The sequence below is a fragment of the Malurus melanocephalus genome, unplaced genomic scaffold (assembly GCF_030028575.1).
Source record: "Malurus melanocephalus ecotype Western Australia unplaced genomic scaffold, MMel_1.1 scaffold_63, whole genome shotgun sequence".
In the NCBI taxonomy this organism is placed as follows: Eukaryota; Metazoa; Chordata; class Aves; order Passeriformes; family Maluridae; genus Malurus; species Malurus melanocephalus.
In genome coordinates this window covers 430151-451216 of record NW_026623295.1, presented here as the reverse complement: position 1 = coordinate 451216, position 21066 = coordinate 430151, and the positions used below count along the sequence as shown (strand labels likewise).

The window sequence follows — 21066 nt, the reverse complement described above, 5'->3', positions numbered from 1 at the left end:
TGTCACCCTGTATCTCATCAACTCTGACAGTGATGCTGGGAGGAGCAGACACACAGAAAAGGAGTTTTTCTACGACTCTGAATTTGTGAGATATKCTTTTGACTGAGTGATCAATGTCTCACTTGTAATAACTCTCCATGCTGCCAACACTGCAGATGCTGTTAGAGCAGGCTCAGCTAATGAGGAGCCGAGGAGAGCAAACTCTTATGCCTAATGCTGTCAGGGACCTGCAGGGACTGGCTCTCATTGRCTGTGACCATGGATGGTTCTTCRTGAGCAGATGAAGAYGGGCTTGATCTCAGGGCWCCAAGGCTCCCAGCATGGTGATGGRTTARTARRGAAGGTTTAGCAAGAGYGGAAGATGCTYCTGYGATAACTTAGTGTAACAATGCCCTAGGGAGACGGCTCAAAAGAGAYCCACCCTGCTCACCCTTTTACACTAGGGCAGTTCATCTGCTTCCTTGCAGTGGAAGAAAGATGTGAGGTCTGATGGTTCAGTTCCCAGGTGCAGGAGGTCAGGTCTCTCTTGTGTGCAGCTATGAGTGGTTATTTTATCTCCTTTCTYTGTCTGCTTTTCCACTGGGCCATCTTTGAAGAGACATTTCTCTGTGAAAACACAGGCTTTGCTCCAAGAAAATGAACACCTTCTTTCAGCAAGTATTTTATTTCTGGGCTTTTAAACACCTATTGAAATTGTCTAATGGTATTTCCTTTTAGTTTTTTTATTTATTTAGTAAAGCAACCCTTCATAAGCAGAACATAGCATTTCAGAAAGAGAAGGGCTGTTCCCCAGGAGGAGCTGCTGGCAGGGCTTTCAACACCTTCAAGAAATAATGAATTCAATCCAATATGTGTTCACGGCATAGGGTGTTTTATTACCCCTTTGTGTATTTGGAGYCTGTGTATTAATCATCACCTAGAAGCAAGAAGAAAATTGTTAGAGTCTCTTGAGGTGAAGGCTGTGTGTAAAGTAGTCGRGGGCTTTGTGGTATATTGTAGTGGTTTGGAAGTTGAATTAACCTGCATTCTTTCTTTCTTTTTTTTTCTTTTTTCCTCCCCTGCAGCACAACCAGACATGGCTACAGAAATAGATTTGTTGCTGTGGAAAAAGAATTTATATATTTCTTACCAGATCAAAGGGAAGAGAGCTGTAATTTTTCATCCTTTTGGCATGATGATACAGGATTAAGTGCATTTGATCTGTGTAATTTGTGGATTCTGGTGGGCTTTTAACTCAAATTCCAAGAYATTTACCTTAACACTGATAGGCACTTTTAATAGTGGAAGGCACAGTTCTGACCTGGCAGATTTTTTTATTTTTTATTTTCTGTGATCCAAGGATGATCTTTAATCTTATCCATGTACCTGCAAGAAGACAACTAGCCTCCATTTGAGACAGTGTGGAAATTCTGATGCCTACATAGCCACATGAAGAGCTATGCTTTTGCCTCCTGTGTTGTCAAAGGGAGAAGACAAAACCTGAAAAAAAAAAAAAGAAAATAAAGCCGAAAAAACTTGGTATGTTTGTTAAGAACATGAAATGTTATACAAATATGGTAGGTCAAATAAAATGTGCTTCTGGTCATGCATAGTGGTTCCAATGTTGGTTAGAACTGGAGATTTAGAGAGGAAGAGCAAAAATAGAATTTTCCTCTAATACTAAGGCATTTTTCAAATTTTCTGGGCCTGACCAAGGTTTATAAGCTTTCAATGGTCTTCTCCAATCTCAGTCTTCCTTGGAACCTGTATATACTTTTTCTGTCTACAACATTCTTTTTTAAGGAATTCTGCTCATGAAGAATCACTTTCTTTTGTTTATTTTGAATTTTCTTCCYGTTACTTGATGCCTCCTGGTTCTACTATTGTATCTTGGCACAAGTGTGAAGTTACAGGCCCAGCATGGTCAGTTTTGTACTAAAGGATGATTCAGAACTACAATCCAGAGGCATTTGCACCAATCCCATTCCAGGAGAACTTGCAATCTTCTTGATTTCCAAAATATGTTTTGGTGCACCGTCCTGGTCCGTTCTGTCTCAGAGCAAACCCAACTCCTAATTACTCACATTTACCCCTTTTGCCTGCATGTTGTGGGAGCCACTCACACAAATCAGGCCCAAACTCTTGTTTGCTCAGCTCAGAAAGCTGTGTTAACATGACATCAATCTAATGCCATTGACTGCCTGAGGGAAAAGATCCCACAAGTTAAGCCAAACATGCTGGTTGATTGACTGATGGCAATAAAACCCTTGCATGGGGCTACCACAAAGTTAGCTGGTTTGGCGAGGCCCTTTCAGCTGTGTTGTCTCACATTTCTCWCCACTTGTCAGAGAGCAGACAATTTAATGAACTCCCAGTCAAATGTTCCTTCTGCAGAGATCTGCCCAGTGCCTCCAGGTTGGGTTTTGCCACAAGAACAGCCCAGACATTTCCTAACAGGGTGATCATAGTGGAAAGCAAGCACGGGAAACCAGAATAGCAAAACAGATCACAGCTTCTTAAGAACCTTTCTCTTCATCAGCCCTAATGCTCTTTTTCATAACCCAAGTTATAAACTGGCAGAGAAAGAAAGTGTGTTTTTCTGGCAGCCTGGATAGCACCTAGGATGATGAATCCCCCTTGTTTCTTATGGCCTGTACACATCACCATAATGTAAATTATTGGTAAAATTATTCTAGTTCACAGCATACAGATTCACTCATCCAACTTAGGAATGCAGTAATTAGTTTTTAAAAGGAATTGGTAATCAGTACTCCTAAACATGCAAAGCTCAGGTTTATTTTCTGAAAATGGAAAGCCTTTGCTCATTAAAAGGATGTGGGAATGTTGTCAAATCGAGTATTTTTGGCTGCCTGTGGGTCACATTTCCAAAATTATTTGGATGCCTAAATGTACTAGTAAGAAAAATTCCACCTCAAGACTTTTTCTCTGTCTTTTGACACTCAGAGGTGCTGTACAACTGGTGCTGTCATGTTCTGGAGGGAGGCAGCCTGGCTGAAAGGCTGCAGGGCTGGAAGCTGARTTGTGGTTTCCCTCTCCAGCCACTGATCCTGTCCTGCAGTGTTAAAATAAGCCATAAGCTAATCWCACCCCCTCCTGCACCTCATTGCTGCCCATTTGTAAACAAAGCGCAGTTCTGTGCACTTGCAGAAAGTCTTTTAGGATCAGTGAATGATAAAAAGTGACTATTTTCATTCTGGGGCAAGACTCAGGTTCATTGCCCAAGTCTTGCTATTTCTGCTGACCTTGCCCAAGATATGCTAAATTGTGAGTTACTGCTAACTGTGATAAGGCTTCTCTGGTGTGAACAAATATTCATTAGGCTCTTAACTGAAGCAATTGCTTCAGTTTAAATAGCTTAACAGTGATCCACTGAATGCAGATTAGGCTACAGATCCTGTAGCATAGTTCATATTGATACTGAAGATATGAGCGTTATGAACTCCCTAATCTGTTATTTTTTTCTCCCCTAGCTGTGGAAAGATTTTCATTTTGAAAAGTAACGATTATAGCACCTAGGTTTTTTTAGTATGTGTGCAGTCCTCAGGATCAGTTAGGACTTGCAAAGAAATTCCTGCTGTTGCAGAAAACTTGCGCTGCAGATATGGAAACTGAATGCGTGTGTATAGTGTGGCAATTAGGAACCATTCACAGAAGTGTTTTGATGGCTGACAGATCAAGGAAGTTTTAAACTTTTACCTTTCCTAAATCAATTCTTTAAGGACAGCCTCTGTGCTCACAGCTGATTTTCCCCCAGTGTTTCAACATCATCACTGTTGGTCTGTAACATCCACACTGCAAGCCAGRCRGTGCTGRGGGCAYKGAYRGCTTTGGTCTTCGGTGGTTCCTGTGTGCCAAGATTTGGTGACCAGGCCTGAAAGCCCATTTACGAGAGAGGCCATTTTTCATAGATCTTTTCAAAGATGACCCTGTCATCTTTCTTTTCTCTGTTAAAAAAAAAAAAAAATCGCTTATGCCTGATGGTTTATRCTATGTTCTGCTTTCAGTAAGGAAGACCTCACCTCCTCCCAGTATCACTTTGCCAGTCGTCCTTCTCGTGTAGTCTGCAGGCTGTCCTGGCTATTTGCAGTCCCATGTGCTGATCGYGTTCTCCCTCTGGCAGTTTTTGTTAGCTGAATGCCACCTACTTGCAGCTTCACCCATCTTTGGTAGTCATGYTGCTCACATACCTATCCAAAATACTTAAGGTTTTCATCTTGCTGTGCCTCGAGTGTTACAAAATACTTACATGCTCTTAGTTACACCATCCTTGTGCATATTTAAAATGAAGGCAGGCATATTAATTATATTCTAACACAATTATAATTTCTAGGTGTCACAGGCCTCTGTTTTGCTACACCTGCATATTTGCAGTGTCATCCACCCTTCTGACCTCTTTCTGTGGCACAGCAGGTTGCAGCCTTTACTCTCCTACCATAGGTGGGCACGCTGTGCTGTGACTTTGTAAGCAGATGGATATTTTGTCAGCCTTTCCATGGCTATTTCTGCAGATATCGAATCTTCAGTAGCCTGCTGGGTAAGGAAAGGAACTATATTCAATTACTAAGGGTGTCCATAACTCTACCTCAAGAATACAGAATGCTTTTTTTCTCTCCAGAGAAAGCAATTCTGCCAAAAATAAGGTCAAGGAGTGGGCCTCATCTCTGTCAGTATGATATAGTATCATTTGTAGAAATAATGCTTGGATTAACTGCTAAGTTTGCTGCTTTGCCTTTGAACTCATCCTGTCACTTTGATTTGGCAAAGTGCATTCCTCAGTGGATAGAAAGAATGAGAATGAGATTTTTCTCAGCCTTGTCCCCAGCTCTGCCACCATCTTCCCTTGTGACCCTGAACAAACCCYGTGGACGTTATTAAAATGCTGGAAAAACAGCCAGGCAGGAAAAAAAGTTGTTCAGTATAAAACATATTTTTGTCTCGTTATAGTCAGTGGCCCTTGAGATAATTACAGGGAAAGTTATGGATTCAGAGGGAACAGAGCTATCCCAGCACTCAGGACAATGAGTCTCTGGAGTGGCCTTTTTTCTGGTGCCCTCTGCTCCTTGGCAGCCCTCCTGGGCTCAGGTGKCCTCAGGGTGTGACCAGGTGTGTGCTGCCCACACCAGATGTTTGTTCTCCTAACCTCAGGTGAGCCTGATCCCCACCCAGCCCTGGAACCACTCTAGTTTGGTCAAACCCTCAGTTTACTCATAAAAGGGGAAATGTGACATCTGCTTCACAGAAAATGCTTGGATAAAAAGGCAGCTCCTCTTTACACGGGTGTARTTATTCTCTGAGGTCWTTCTGGATGATGGGATGGCTGAAATGCTAACTAAATTTTTGCTAGTGTCCTCATCCCTCTGACTGATGAGGTGTTTTGTCATYATCTGGAGGAGTCAAGCAAGCATTYTTCACCCAAGATTTTCCWTTTGTCTGCTTGGATAGTGAGGGAAAGTACCTTGGAACAGGAGCTGGTGAGTAACTGATGGAGTAAAAGCAATAGGGATGCTTTGACCTAAGGAAAGCAAAGTGCAAATGTTCCCTTATGGGTCCTGTGGAGAACTTAGACAAATCTAATGGGATAGCAAGAGTATTTTTTCGATTTAACCAAGTGTCATCCTATGCATTTCATAAGTTGCACTGCCTGCTGAGCCCATGATACGCTCATGAGCTCTCCCTGTGATTTGGGCCTCGTCTGATGACTCTGCTGCAGTTTAGGGAACTAGCCATTTAACTACATAAATATTAAAAACATTCAATTAACTTTGCTTGGATCTGTCTGGCACTAAGAAACGAAAAATTCTAGGGTTTGAGATATATGACTTGGCATGATTATATGGTGAAATGAATAATGTTTTAATGAGTGATTTGTAATTATTKAATAATTAAAGAGCTCTTATGAATATTCTTGAACACCCTGTGGAAAAACTAAATTGTATGCTGATTTCATCAAGCATTCAAATCTAATCAGAATTTATTTTTATAGCTTCATTTTAAATATAGTCTGCAAGAACATTGCCACAATAACGCAGACAGAACAGAAAAGTGTCATGCTGTAACAGCTCTGTTTTTTTAGTATAAGCTGCTGATTTTTCCTTGCAGAGAATTTTTCTGCACTAATGGATTGCAGCTGGACTCTATTCCAGGGCCTGCAGCAGCCAGTCAGGTTCCATCAGTGGTTCAGTGACAGGTTGAGGGTGCATCAGTTTTGGTTTGTAAAAACAATGAACGGTAGCCACTCGCTGCAGGGAGATGGATCCCATTCACCCCTGCCTGGAAACAAAGAAAGACCACAAAGGAAAACAAGAAGATGCAAAAAGGGAACTCTTTCACTCCTRTCATGAAATCAAGTCAGTCTCAGTCTCTGGAAATCCAATTTACTTTTAATTTTTCTTTCCACAGTATGTGTATTGCAGCTTTGGGCAACTTTTTCCTAAAATGATGTTTTCTCTGTCTAATCCTGGAAATGCTTATCCCACAGGGATAGAAGAGGCCCAAGAAAAAGGTAAATTTTGTGACCCATAAATCATCCAAGTTTTTCTTAACTTGGATATTAAGGGTCAGGCAAACATTTATGCAAAACGGTTTTATGTTAACTCACCTTAATAGATCTGGAAATGAATAACAGAGGCCTCTGGATGAAGATTTTCAGAGGTTCACCAATCMATTTTTTAAAAAAATGACCCCTATAGGCCAAGAAATCAATCCAGAATCTTACACAGAAACCACAAGTTGCTATTAATTTCTGAAAGAAGTTTGGCACACTGGTATTTGATGGGATAGAGGAAGGACCARTTGGGGGCCCTCTTCCACATCAATGTCAATGCAGTTATTACTTGTGAGGATATAATTGTCCTGTCGGGTTGCATGAATAATTCATTTTTAATTCCATATTAGATTAATTTAATCTCATCCTCTCTTTGTGAATTGTCCTCCAATAAGTTGTAATTTTCTCAAATATATTTATTATTCASAATTGACTGTAGGACTCATGAGTCATTCATTGCAGGTAGGTGACATTCAGAATTGAGACTTTCAGGGTGGACATACAGATCATTTTTGTGCCCTGTTACACAGGAAAAATATACAGAAACAAGTTTCTACTTCCAACATGTATTTATGAGTCTGAAATTCACTTGCTTTTACTATTCTGAAATGCTAATTCTAAATTCACCATCTCAGCAATAGTTCCAGCAGATTCATTGGCTGGAATATTTGGAAGTAGGAAAAAGTGCTGAATGAATTCATGAAAAGAGTCTGAAAGAAAATATTCATACAGCTTTTTGTAACACCAAGTCTAGCTTAGTGACTTGACATTCTGCCAGAGATTAAATAGAGAACTTATTACCCACCATTCAACTTCTCCTTTGAATTTTTTGTCTCAACTTKCTTTCTTTATGTAAATGGAACATGTTGTTGATCAGTCTGCCACATCAACTTTTTTCCCTCAAAAACCCCTACCTTCCCCCATTCTCAACCCACAAAACCACAGAAAGATTTTAAACCACAATTTTTTGATAACTCCTTAGTTTTGTTAGACTGAAGAGAATTTCCACATTTACAAAGGGAAATTATTGGAGTGTGTCCTGTGACTGCTCAGAGTGCAACTAACCTCACCAGCAGCATTGAGCTTAATATCAGGTTTTGGTCAACACTCACACAGAAAAAGAGAAGCAGAAAAGAAGGAAAAAAAAGAGGCAGGTACAAGAAAAACAACCATATAAAGYAGAAGATAAATCATAAAAATCTTCTTTTTAAACTTTTGAAGAAGCTAGTGCTTCAGTTGTGTTCATGTTTTTCTCTTTTGATTAAGTAACAACTTCAACAACCTTTGCGACTAATCCAGCCTTTCTGACATTTTGTCACAACACATTTTGTCAATCTGTTTTGTGGAAGAGTCCTGATGAGTTGTGCTAGAAATTACACCTTGTGCAGAATTAAGTGTGCCAAAGATTAAGAGCAAGAATCAAGGACTGCAATTTTTGTCTGTGTAGTTCTCAACACCAGAAAGAAATGTAGAATAAACACAAAAGCAAAATCTCTCTCATCTTACCAGAAAATAGCATACTTTTTCCCAATTATATCTCATGATTAAAGTGAATTCCGCATTTCACAGGAATATAGAGCAAAGTAAAACTGCAAAATGAAGGGCAAATGCTAGTAGATATTGAGGATTTCAAATTTTTCTCTGTCTTAAAAAAAAAAAAAAAAAGAAGTTAAATTGTGCAAAGCATCAACATATGAGGAGTACTCATTTAGGAGTCAGATGYCATTTAGGTTATAAGCAGAATTAGTTTGCTGCTGTCATTACAGGGTCCAGTGGGTGCAGTTGTGCTTCAGCCATCCATCTCAATGCGTGGTGCAATGCATCACAATTGGTGGATTCTGCTTTGGACCTGCCTTCTGTAGAGACACGAGCAGTTTTGGCAGGCCAGCCCTGGAAGGTGTGTGSGCCTTTGTGCATTCCCAGAACTCCCTTTGTGCATTCCCAGGACTCGGTGTCAGGTGGTTTGCAGGCCTGGAGTGCAGTTACTGGTCTGTCTCTGCTGTCAAAGGCTTGTCTCTGCAATGGTATTGGGGATTTCGGGCTGGTGCACGCTGTTGCTTTAGGGAAGGAGAGCAAAACTGTTCTGTCAGACCTGAATTAAGATGGATTTTTGTTGAAAGTTCTTGGAATTGATTTCTTTCCAGTTTCCTTATTGGTAAGAGACATCACAGTTGGGTTCAACTTACAAAATAGCATTGATTTCTCTCCCCGAACCACAGATGATTCAGCTTGTAATTTCCTCTACAATTATAGAGCAGATCTCCTTAGAAACTGCTTGTATCCATTCAAAGTTTTGTCTTGTGGAAACCACATTTCCCCTCTCTTCGGCCAGATGTGCTTGGCACGAGTCCAGAAAAACAAAGTAGAGAAAAGTACAATAAACACTTTCCTGCTCCCATTCCCTCTTTTCTGCTTCCTAAAAGGAGATTCACAACATTGCAGCTTCAGTTATCTCTGAGTGCCTTGGAATCTCGGGCCATCCCAAGTGGTGGGGTTGGTCATGGATGGGCTTCCTTGTGACTCTGCCAGCATGTTGTGTTGCCTTTCTTCTTGAGGAGAGGCCAGGCTGCAGCACAGAGGTCACAGTTTCTCTATCCTGGCACAGCATCGTGCCACCCAAGGCTGATCAAACTATGCTGATTGCACAATTGGCTCTGCCTCGGTGGCTGTCACGTGTTTCTCCTCACACACAACTTCAACAAYGCACAGGAGAATTCCCTTTACTTTCTGTGGGCATCCCCTGTGACCCTCAAGGGAACACATCATCATGCAGCAAGTCCCTGTCATGGAAATTGCTGGGCTTCGGGGTTTAAGCGGGAGCTCAGCTAAACCACAGCATCTTGTTTAGACAGATAAATCATCGGACCTGATGACAGTCTGAAGAAGAGGGAAGCTTGTACTGGGACAAAGTCACACACAGAATGTCTGTAAACTCTGCTCTACCCTCAGTGCTTTACTGAGGTCAAGATAACATTAATTTGCTTTTACATTTGGGAAAAAACTCCTCAGATCTTCTGCCTTAGTAACTGTGAAATGGGTCTGTGCTGGCACTGGAGACAAAAGCAGACTCACTTCGCCCATATCCAGTGCTCACTGCACCATGAGAAACACTCAGAGTGATCTGAATTCAATCATTACAGTGGCTGTAGACTGACTTTTCAGTAAAAGGTGTTGAAATCACATCTGTTATGTGGAAAGCTTGAATGCATACCAGTAAAGAGATAGAGAAAGGCATAAGGAAGAGGCTCAGATGAAAGTGGTRCCTCTATAGGACAGGAAGTTGAGGCTATGTATGGATGTGTTCTTATATACACATTTACAGATGTATATGCATACATATATGCAGACACATACACATGTGTGTAACAACTATGTAGAGGTATTAAAAATATGCAAAGAATATTAAAATCCACTAACAAACTGAGAAGAACCTAAGAAAGGATATGGTAAAAGGGCGACAGATGCCAGTTTTATGGACGTATGCTCTTCTTCCCTGTTATTCTATCATCTCTTTCTCTATAGGGAGAAAAATCTTGGTCCTTGTGGTGTTTATATTATGCCAGCTTTTACCAGCATGGTTCTTTGTCCCTGAAAATAAACCCATTTCCAGTATTACACCTGAAAGCTGTTGTTGTATAAAGATTTTTCCTCAAATGGRTGGGATCTGATCTTCCCAACACCTTTTTATACATTGCTTCAAGTGTCTTTGTGCATCAGGCCCAAAGCTGAGCAAKTCATTGTAAAATCATAGGGGTCTGGAGGCCAAATGCTTGTCTCAGAATGGGAGGCAGTATGGGACACAGCCAGTATTTCAGCCAGCACTGTAAARTCCTTCTGTGCAGCTAGGAAGATGTGCACGTGGGGATTTGATTTCTGTAATTTTGTGTGTGTATTGTGGTGTGGAGAGGTGCCCGTTTATCGCTGTGACAGCTGGAGGGCAACACCTGACAAAGATTTGGCATAAACTGTCCCTTTGGGAGAGGATTTTCACATAATGCCAGTGTGGAGGTCTGCTGGTAAAACAATGTTATGGGACAGAGTTGAGAAGCTTTTCAAGCTCTATTAAATTTACATAGGCTCTACACATTTTTAATCCTGCTCAAACATCCTTGTGTACAGCAAATAACTTCCACGATCCCCTGAAAAAGCACTCATGCACAGTGCACATTTGCACTGATGTACTTATTTAAAATCCAAATATTTGGGAAAGGGGCTGAAATTACCTCCATCTTTCCTCTATACAAATACAGACTACAAATACACCACCAGGCCCAGAGAAATCTTTTCCTAATTGCAGATGGGATATATTTTGGTGAGGGCATACATTTTACAGACACCACAGATGGGAATCCAGATCTTCCCTAAGTGCRGTGTGGGTGATTTTCAAGAGCTTGCTCAGCAATCACAGAGATCTAAATATCGAGCAGTTTKGGGGACAGTCTGGTCTGGGGCATGGACTTGAAAGTCCATTCTGGGGCATGTCCACAAGCATGGTATGTGCCTCTTATAGACAGCACAGGAGACTGAGATCTAAAATCACACCAGGACAYTCCTAGATGAGCTATCTGATTTACTGCCTGCAAAACTACGCTGGATTTCAGAAAGCTGCCTTGTTTTCCAAGTAAAACAGAGGAAGATGTRCTCTGTCCTTTGTGATGAATATCAGTGGAAGAGGATTATTGTGCTGATTCTGGAGAACAAGGGAAAATCAGTGACCAGTGTTTTCTACCCACTCTTCAGTCTCACCACAAAATGTTTGCAAAAGACGTCATTTCTGAGTGCTGGGCATTTGCTAAACAGAAGCCTCCTCACTGCAGCTACAGTGCTGGTACATTTCATCACCTCTTTTTGTTTTGTTCTAGAATARTTGTGAAGGAAGCATGATCATCCCAAGTGCATCAAATGCCTGGTACTATTCACTGCACACTTCTGAAAATAATCTTTGGTTTGTGGGCTCTTTGTGAACATCTGTATTCCAAATACTCGTGGAGATGCATAAGCCGTGCTATGTGCATCTTTCTCCTGACCCAGTGCAATTAATTCTTAGCAGCAGRGCTTCAGATTGTGAATTAAATTTGGGTTCTGTTAATATCTTCTGGTTCTTACTTGAAAGTTACAGTTTTACTCACTAATTTGGTACTGTGCTTGTGGTAAAGTGGTACAGAAAGTTACAGGAGTTCAGAGATCCCTTTGAAAAACGGGATTTGCAGATTTGCAAGATTTTCAACAGAATTCACAACCCACAACGCCCTGATGAAAGTCAGTGGGACACTGTCATTCCATTTCATTAGGACTCAAATTTCCGCCTCTGCCTTATTAGCACAGCTGAAACTGGCTTGTTTGAATCGCAAAACATTTTCAGAGGATTTTCCTGGGTCTGTTTTTTCTGCCTGCATGAAGATAACTGTTTGCTGTCTGGTTTGCATAGCATGGACATGTTCTCTGACTGATGCTAGGATGCATGATGCTACTCATGTGCACTCCAGCTCTCAGCATCCCTAGGCATCCATGCAGAGACGGACTTTGAAGGCTGGGCAGGGGTTTCACAGGGAGAATCAGAGCAGGCAGATGCATTGCAAAACAGCAAAGATGCGGTCATCTGAAAGAAACAGCGGTGCCACGGCTGAGGTTGTTCAAAACACTGAGATCGGTTCCCAGAGCTCTCCGTCACACTTTCTGTCTCCTTTTYCTCCAGCCCTGTGCTGCTGAGATATTTGTCAACAGAATGGAAATGATACTGTTCCCAAGGAGAAATTGAATTTAATATTAATGCTATCTCCTGTGGAAAAGCGAGAGTGAGTCAGAGCTGARTAGAGTTTGTTTTATATATGAAGTCTTTCATTCTGGAGAGTAACTCAGAGCACAGAACTGTGAATTTAATGCTACCAGCTCAGGAAGCTGGTAGGCAAACACAGCAGGCTTTGTGCATTAAGCAGCAACGTGCGTTGCTGTAGTCATTAGAAACAGTTTCAGTAACAGAGAAATAGGGATAAAATGCTCATCAAAGTCTTTCTCAGTGGGCAGTATTTGATAAGTTTAACAAGAAGCTTTGAATACACACTGGGCTGAAAACATTTAGTATCACCTTGCTTTAAATGGGCTCTTCTTTGTCTCTGTCTTTCCAACCCTCTTTATTTATCTTCTTCCTTATAATGAAGTTCTCATCAGCAGTGACTTTCTATATGCGTGATGCCCTTATTTCCAAACAAAGCAATACAGCACAATTTAAAATGCCAGSATTCAGCAATACAAAGATCAAAAAGTGCAGCTTTGTCATTTTTCAAGTAAGAACTTCACCTTTCCTTTGAGTGCCTTTTCTGTTATGTCTCATCGGATGTGTCCTGTGTCCTGGCATGTCCTGATAACATGTCTTAGTAGATGCTGTTATAAGTATCTGGTGCTTTTCTGYACTTTAATTTCCTGTGGAGAAGGAGATTAGCTGCTGAAGGAACCCTGTGCAGCTCTGACACCGGTATATGGATGTCCTGGCAAATGGGAGGCCATGGTTGCTTCTGTTCTGCTCTGAGATGCTGCATTCCCTGTTTGTGGCCAGGCATGGAAGGCGTAAGAGGAAGGAGGACAGAAAAGATAGCRGAGCTGGAGAAAAATATGGTGTTTTGTTGATGCTTGCAGGATCCAAGGCAGATGGTCAGTCACAGATGAATGCCTTGGGCTGGCGGGTCAGCCACAATAGCTATCACTCTGGTTGCTGGCTCCCTTCCCCAGTTTACTGTGTGGCCTGGTCAGCTCCCTTGCTCTCCTTTTTCCAGATTTTTCCCAGTCTGGACAGAGAGCTGTGGATGGCTCCTAACATCTCAGCCTTTTGGCYGCAGAACAGTCAGTGTCAAGATGGCTGAAAAGATGAGTGCAAGACAGAGAGAAAAAGCAGACAATGAGAGAGGAGCTTTRAGGGCAGGGAACACAGAGGGATTGCTCATTTCTGAGTCCTTGCCCCTGCAATCGATGTGATTGGGAAGAGTACCAATGGGGATCTCAGGGAGCCATTGTGATTCCTCATGTCCAATGAGGCTGTGTTGCTTGAGCATGGTAGATACAGGTTGGCCTGTGCCCTTTTTTTCCTTTCTCCAAGTCCTCCTTCCCTGCCCCATTCATTTGTATCCTTTTTTTTTTTAAGGAGGCAAAAAGGACAAAAGCTCACCCTTTTATTATCTTATCTCATTACTTCTGGAGCATCTTTTAATGAACTCATTTCTGACTCCGAGAAATCACTTCACATTCTTTGGGCTTTTCCAGCTGGAAGGTTTTATTGGTGCAGTTCAGTATCCTTCTTTCTTTTGCATCTTTTCCATTTGTGCTCAGTGTTCAGGACTAGCAGAATATTTAYAAATCTGCTGTACACTTCCCAAGCTTCTATTCCCTACTAGTGTAAGACAGCAAAGACTCAGTCATTACTGTGCTTGCCCATGGGGAGTCRACAACTGAATTTAAGGAATTCTCAGCTTTACTAACATTAATAAAAACTGGMAAAAATGTTTTACTGCTTTCTTTCTTCCCCATCCTTGGGCTCTTAGTTCCTAGAAAGTGCAGAGCTCCACTGACATGACATATTGAGTCTTAAAACTTCTGKTTTTTGTCTGTTGCCATCTGCCTCWCAAAAGCACCAATGCTTTTGGAGGTAACAAAGGGGGTCTCTAACCAGTGTTTCATCATGAAAGTGTGCTCTTAGTGCCTTTAAACAGTTAAAATGTTCCAATATAACTCTCAGACCATAGTTTTCTCTCTTACTTTTGTCCCATGCTTCATTTAATAAAATSCTCTGCAAGAGAACAGAGGAAGAAAAAAAAAGAAAAATAGAAAACAGCAAACCCTTTCAAAACCATGTGAAATTACTTCTGAATCAGATGCAAATTCAGTCCCATTGCTCACGAATCGCTGTGTGCAGCCCTTCTGTGCTGGGTCCCGAGGCAAGGGCAGAAGTGCTATCTCTACAGCACCACGGAGCTTTATGAGAGCAAGCCTGTGAGGGAAGCACCTGCCACCATCCCAAGCTCAGCCTCCAGCGGCACAGCTCACTGGGGAAGTGCCTGCTGGTAAWGCCATGTGTGTCAGTACCCTAAAGGAATCGGAGCCTGGAGGATAAAGCTGGGTTTGGAGGGGGTTTTGAGAGGAGGTTTAAGGGCTGTGCAATTACCACACAAACACAGACCCAGGGGCTGGSAGGAACTCTGGGAGCTCATGGATAYGAGCYGTGCCCTTCCCAGCAGCGTTTATGCCAACACCAACAGGTACAGATAACACTCCTCCTGCCCATGGGGCACTGCTGCTTCTTCACTGACCTCAGGAGCAGTGCCACAGCACCAGGACTGCCAAGCTCAGCAGCTCCAGCTTTTAGCTGCAAATGGTACCTCCAGACTCCATCGTTTGCTCTTGGCAAAGGCCAGCCAAATTTACAACCTTCTGCTGCTACAGCCAGGGCTGCTGTGCCTGTGGTTGAGCCAGCTTTCATGTACTGCCAGAGGCTTCCCCTGCAAAAGCTCTTCAGCACTTTTAGGGATGTGGCTGTGTGACTGTGGCAGCAGCAATGCACTGCATGTGTCTTCATCATGCAGCAGAATTATTTTCACCTCCCCCTGTAATCCAGGTCACATTACCCAAGAATAAGCCATTTTTTGACTTCTCCTTTCTGGACCATGCTTATGGGAGATCCCCTGGGATAATCTCAGGTAGAAAGAGCATCTCAGCTGAACAGATTTGGCTGGCTGTGAATCAAATGGATTATACAGGCATAAAGATCTCAAGAAAAGAGACCTGCTAGCTCCTTTTTGGCCATCACTTTCAGCTGAGTCTCTGTTTCTGGTGAATATATTATTACAGTGATAKTAACCTGTATAATTTCCTTTTGTCCTATCAACATCCAGGAATTACTGTAGATAAGGTCCTTCCAGGTAAACATGATGTATTCCATGTTAACCATTAAAAAGTATTCTTGCTTAGAAAACAACAACAACAACAAAAATCCAGGTTAATGTTTTGAACTGTGTGTTGATGTGAGTGACAGGAGAAAAGACAGATTTGTGATAGAACAGCCCTAAAATGGGCTGTTACAAAAGACAGCATAAATCTGTTCCCATCTGTCCATGGCACTGTTTTAGACTCATATTTTTAAAGACACCTGATGCAGTGAGGTGTCCAAAGCCAGAATGCTTTGTCAGACTTTAATGTGGGATAAAAAGCATCATTGCATRGCCCACATCTGAAATGTTAATGCTGCTTTTATGGTTTGGGTGTTTTTTGTTTTGTATTTTTTAAAAAGAAAAATTAGCTGAATAAGACCAGTGTATTTACTTTCTGCTCTCCCARTCAGCTACAGTTCTGGAAGCAATATTCCAGTGTATTTGCTCCCATTTCAGAGTCTTCAGTGTAAGTCAATATGTCTACCTCAGGCCTGGCACTTACATAGATGGGCTAACAGGCTGTTCCTCTCCTCGGTTCCCTGGAGAAGTTTCATCTCTTTAGGAACAACTTAAAAACCAGGTTCCTACTTGAAACGAGCAAGGAACAATGAAGACTCTTCATTTGACTTCTCCAGCCTTAGACAGGGCAACAGTGATCCTAAGCTGTGTGTGGAGATTCTGAAAAACACATCAGACTATGTAATGCTCTAGAAAAATGCAAAGGAACCCYACTCTTTGGACAGACTTCAAACCTTCTTTCAGGTTTAGGATGTGCCATCAAYGGACCATTTTGCAGGGAAAGAGATGAAACAGAGGATGGGGCCCAGATGTTCCTTCCAGAAGTGCAGCACTTGAGCAACACAAAACCAGCACTGCTGATGCCTTTCCTTGCTGCTGTTACTGAACTATGAGAGAGATGTACCTAAGGGGTGCCCTAGCTGGCAGTTCTTCTGCAAACTGAACGGGCCCAGCTTCAGCTAGTTATAAAGGTTCCATCTACATTGTTTTTCAGAGGAAAATTGAGTTTCCTGAAGGAAACCTTTGACTTGGAAAATATAATACTTGTTTTGAAGGCAGAATGGGGTGTGATATTCTATTATTCCACTGCCCTCCCAATGCCTCTGCTCTATTTCCTTCAAAAAATGTGTAGGCTTGAGTCAAAGAAGGAACCCATCAAAGAAGGGACCTATGTTTTAAATTGAAGAATAAATATTTTCTGAAGGAATAAAGAAATTCTTACAAGTTTAATTCATTTTATATGAATTTATATGGCTAAAAACTATCCCCTACCCCAAACTAAGACAGCTATGAACATGTGCAGTAGTACATTCAAGAAACGCATTATCAACCTAATAAAAATATTTACTTGCATTGACTTTGATTCAATTAGAGATGGATTCTAATTATCCAGCAGAAATTAACTAGCTTGCCTTATTAGACACTAAACACAATAAATTCAATCATTCATTCARTCAACTTGAATAACTCACAGGGGGAAATTGTGTGACGATCCAGACACCCTGTCAGGCGTGGTAAGTGCTGCAGTCTGCTTCAGCCTTGCAGGATTGAGCCTTTTGAGTGCTCCCCTCTCCGGGTTTGCTTTGTAGCTCCCAGCCCTTGAAGGGATCACRGAGACGTGAAGGGATAATGAAGTCTCTCTCTATACAATTATAATGGATTGCTAGAAGTATCAGAGTTGCTGTAAATAAATCATTATATCAGGCTCATTTAGCCTGACTCCTACTCACATGACTTGTAATACAATCCTGTCTCTGAAAGTCAGCCATTCTGTTGCAATTAGATTTATCACTAATCAAAAATGGAAGCTATCCTGCCARCTTTCAATTGCACTTGGAAATGGCATGTTGGGCTCCAGTCTCAATGCTTAATATATTCCTTTATTCAAATTWWAWAAAAAACCCCACCAATCTGCAAATATCTAGATGCCCTGACTATTAATTAAAACTTACAATGGCTGTCTGGTGAGCTGCAGCGCCCACATTAACCCAGACATCGCAGCAGTAAAAAAGCTCCTTTCACCTCCCGTCTCCTGGCAAYGCACCTTCCACCTTCCACCTTCCTCAGAAACTCAGATTTTGCATCTGAGTTGCGATTGCATCGCTGTAAGATGCAATTGTCCTTTTTCACAGAGCTTGACATGGGGTGGCCAGTCTTGCAGGGACTGTGCAGCCAGACTTGCACCAATTGTACCTGGGGCAGAGCTCCCCTGYGACAGGACTTTGTGCTCCAGAGCCACAGGACACCTGGTCCTGGCTGAAGATTGTCTTAAAAGGTATCTCTCTTGCCTGCCTTGCCACCTTGTTTGCAGCCCCAGACTGATGACTGGCTTCCCACCAAGTGGTGCTTGTCACTGACCTGCTCRGTTTCGTCGCCTTTGGGTCTCAAATCACTTGTATGGAAAGAGAGAGAGGGATTTTGTATCCTGGAAGGTCTCAGGTCATTCGAATTCAGGACCAAATGCTCAGGCAGAGGTGAGCACAATCTCTATCCCCCCACTGCCAAGTACATACACAAAATCCCAGCTTAGTAAATTCATCTTCCGCCAATATGTACTTGGCCAGGACACCAAACAACATGTGTGGGTGGATGTAAATAAAATCTCTTCATCATTGCAATCTAGCCATCTCTTGGCAGCCATGGCAACTGAATAACAGAACTCAGGTTCTGTCATCAGTGATACAGCACAAAAGTTTATATAACACGGGGTGTGTTTACCCCAAGTTTCAAACAAGGAAGACAAAGGGTAATATTAGAGCTACAGTAGGAACCAGGTGTGTGGGGGAGGAGATATGTGGATATGACCAGATTATATTTTGTAGTTTGATCCCTTTACTATGTCATAAATAGATTTAGGTGTCAAAATACTGTTTGAAATTTTTCCTCAGTGAAATTCATTTCAGTGAGCAGCATTCTGTAATCTGTGTACAGTGAGCAGCATTCTGTGACTCTGTACACAGAGCCTCCTAAGCTGCTTTGAAAATATGGAGGTATTTTTCCATCACCATGCAATCCCATGAAATATTGATATGGGTAAAAGTCACATGTAATTCTTGGTCCCTCAGGGATGAGTACAGAGAGGAAGAAACATATGCCTCGAGACAAGGAATTTGTGAGAGTAAGAAGTGCTGTGTGAAGCAGAAGTCCAATCTGTACAAGGCAGCAAAGCAACCACAGTTTCCATCCAAATATCTTCAGAGGTCTGCTCTTTAGGAAAGTAGAGTCTTACCTATTAGCTAGACACTGGTAAGGGGTAATATTAGAAAAAAAAAAWYYYTTTTTTTTTTCTCTTTCCCAAAATACAGTACATTACACAGAAAAGAATAATTTAAGCAAACATTCTCCATTTTCTGACTATAGTAGACATATATAATAGTGAATATAAACTAGAAATACTATTGTAATTGCAAGTTGAAATTTTGTCAAGGATGGCATAATATTTTTACAATTTAATTTTGCTGCTTTGTTGCAACATGTTGCGTGGTGGAGTCCAGCTATTCATAGCTACAACTATTCAGTGTATGGAACTAATTAATGTAGTGATTAAGTGACATCATGCTGTAGATTTCAGTAAAGTATTCAGAGTATCCTAACCTTTGTACTTACCTGTAGTAGTGTAGCCCAAAAAATCTTCTCTGAGCAAAACCATGGAGGGTTTGGTGCTGCAGGGTGAGGACATGGCTCTGTTCCTTTTGATAAACCAGCCACAGACTGGGAAATACCTTGCTTCTGGTGAGAAAAGGTCTTTCCTGCTGAGTAAAACAGGAGTTTCCACGGTGCTCAGGAGCATCCTGTTAATTCCTTCTCCACTCTCTTGGTCTCAAGAGTAAAGTTTCAGTGTAGCTCTGGAGTCATAAGGATGAGGTGCAAGCTGATCGTGAGGAAAGGTGCTGCTACATGAAGAAATTAAAAAATGGCACTTTAGCCAGAGTACAAAAGTGAAGGAAACACTCAGCCCTCCAAAGCATGGCCAGGACTGCTCAAACACCTCGCACAAATCCATGATGCTGATTTCCAGAATAGTTCAGTGACTATCTCATGGGTAAAATCTCCTCTAAAATCTGATGGCAAAGGCAAATCTTTTGGATCTATAAGACCTTACTCCCTACTGTGTCATAGTCGTTTACACCTCCCTGACATCACTATTACAGCCATAAACCAGATTCATCATCTTTGTATGAAAACAAATAACGTACATTAGAACTGAGGAATTAAACAGAGCAATGTTTCAACAAAAAACTGCTCCAATCCATCAGAAGAAGCAGGAAATAATTTCATTTTATTTTAGAAAACATTTTTTTTAAATAGAAAACAAACATTTAAAAAACTCATAACAATTTGAGTAAATGTGAAGGGAGCTCTTTAGTCAGCACTCAGAAAATGAAAAAATGGGTGGTTTAAGTTACAGAACMTACAAAATTGTCTTCCTTGAAGTTACCAAAGCTAGCAGAGGATCTGATTATAAAAYGGATAATTTAGAAGACTAAGAAAATGTGGTAGAATGAAAAGCAGGGACAAAAGYTATATTAAAGCAATTATTGCTCAACTTGTTGCTGTGCAATGTAATAATATGTGGCAAACTTTACCTACAGTTTTGTGAATTTAGCAAAAGCAAGAGGAGGTAATTCTGAAATATTCAGATCAAATGGATACATCACAGACTTGGATATTTGATCAGGGCATTGCTTTAAACCCAGCAATAGTGCTGTGGGTTCAGGTTGAAGAATGGTTTCAACATTGAGTGTGAGACAAAAGGCTGGATGCAGACCCCATGCCTTGTGCCCAGCCTGTTCTACAACAGTGGGTGTTCTACCACGTCTGGTAAATGACAACTCTGCACATCATCCATCCTGACTGCAGGCTGGAGGCTGCACAGCCACCCCTGTCGGGCTCAGGGCCTGGTGCTGGCCATGTTCTAATGACAGACATGCAGGAMAACTGTGCTAAAAGCCATTCAGGGTAAGAGTGACCGAGTCTGACTTGTAACCAGCTGTTGGACGCTGGCTACCTCTGTAGTCAATGGAGTAAGCCATAGACTGGGAGTGYCTGTGACATATACTGACTGGATTGTGACATCCTTCCTCTCATCCACTGAGTTCTTACCTCCGCCACTCGCAAAAGGTCTGTCAGCCTTGTCTGCTACCCCTCTAGGTCATTCATTGCTCTTACCATGAAGGAGGTCTAAACAGCCATCACCTCAGTCTGGCTCAGGTGCCATAGGAAGTGGTCTGGTTATAGTCCATATCCGTGCTGCTAAAATGGAATAGGGTCAGGTACTCTGCTGCTGAACCTCAAGCCCAAGGGTGGAGCATGTCCACAGTGCCTTGCACAAGACCCTATAGAGCAGCCTGGTCTTGGAGAGAGTTGGCTGAGACAAATTGTCAKATGAGCCATTTGGATGATCAAGGATGTTTGACCTTGTTCCCTGGTCAAACAGACCCACACAATCTAATCAGTTATGCAACACAGACCACAGGCTGACATAATATTCCCTGTAGGAAAAAGTGGAAAAAGCCACATCTACCTGGGAAGGTCAAAGTCTGCATTCTAAACATTAACTTATGATACAGCTTACAGTATTTATTAACA

The 21066-nt window shown here is 41.8% G+C and overlaps 1 long non-coding RNA gene across 3 annotated transcripts; it reads right to left on the bottom strand.

The window, feature by feature from the left end:
* Nucleotides 1–657: 657 nt before the first annotated feature.
* Nucleotides 658–20828, bottom strand: LOC130573704 (uncharacterized). Of its 3 annotated transcripts, XR_008965354.1 has the most exons (4): nt 20647–20828; nt 19084–19370; nt 1366–1479; nt 658–916 (listed from the first exon to the last, which is right to left on the bottom strand). It is a non-coding gene; the product is annotated as an uncharacterized LOC130573704 (long non-coding RNA). The 3 variants fall into 3 exon arrangements; XR_008965355.1 differs by lacking the exon at nt 1366–1479; XR_008965353.1 differs by lacking the exons at nt 658–916; nt 1366–1479 and adding an exon at nt 3831–6270.
* Nucleotides 20829–21066: the final 238 nt, after the last annotated feature.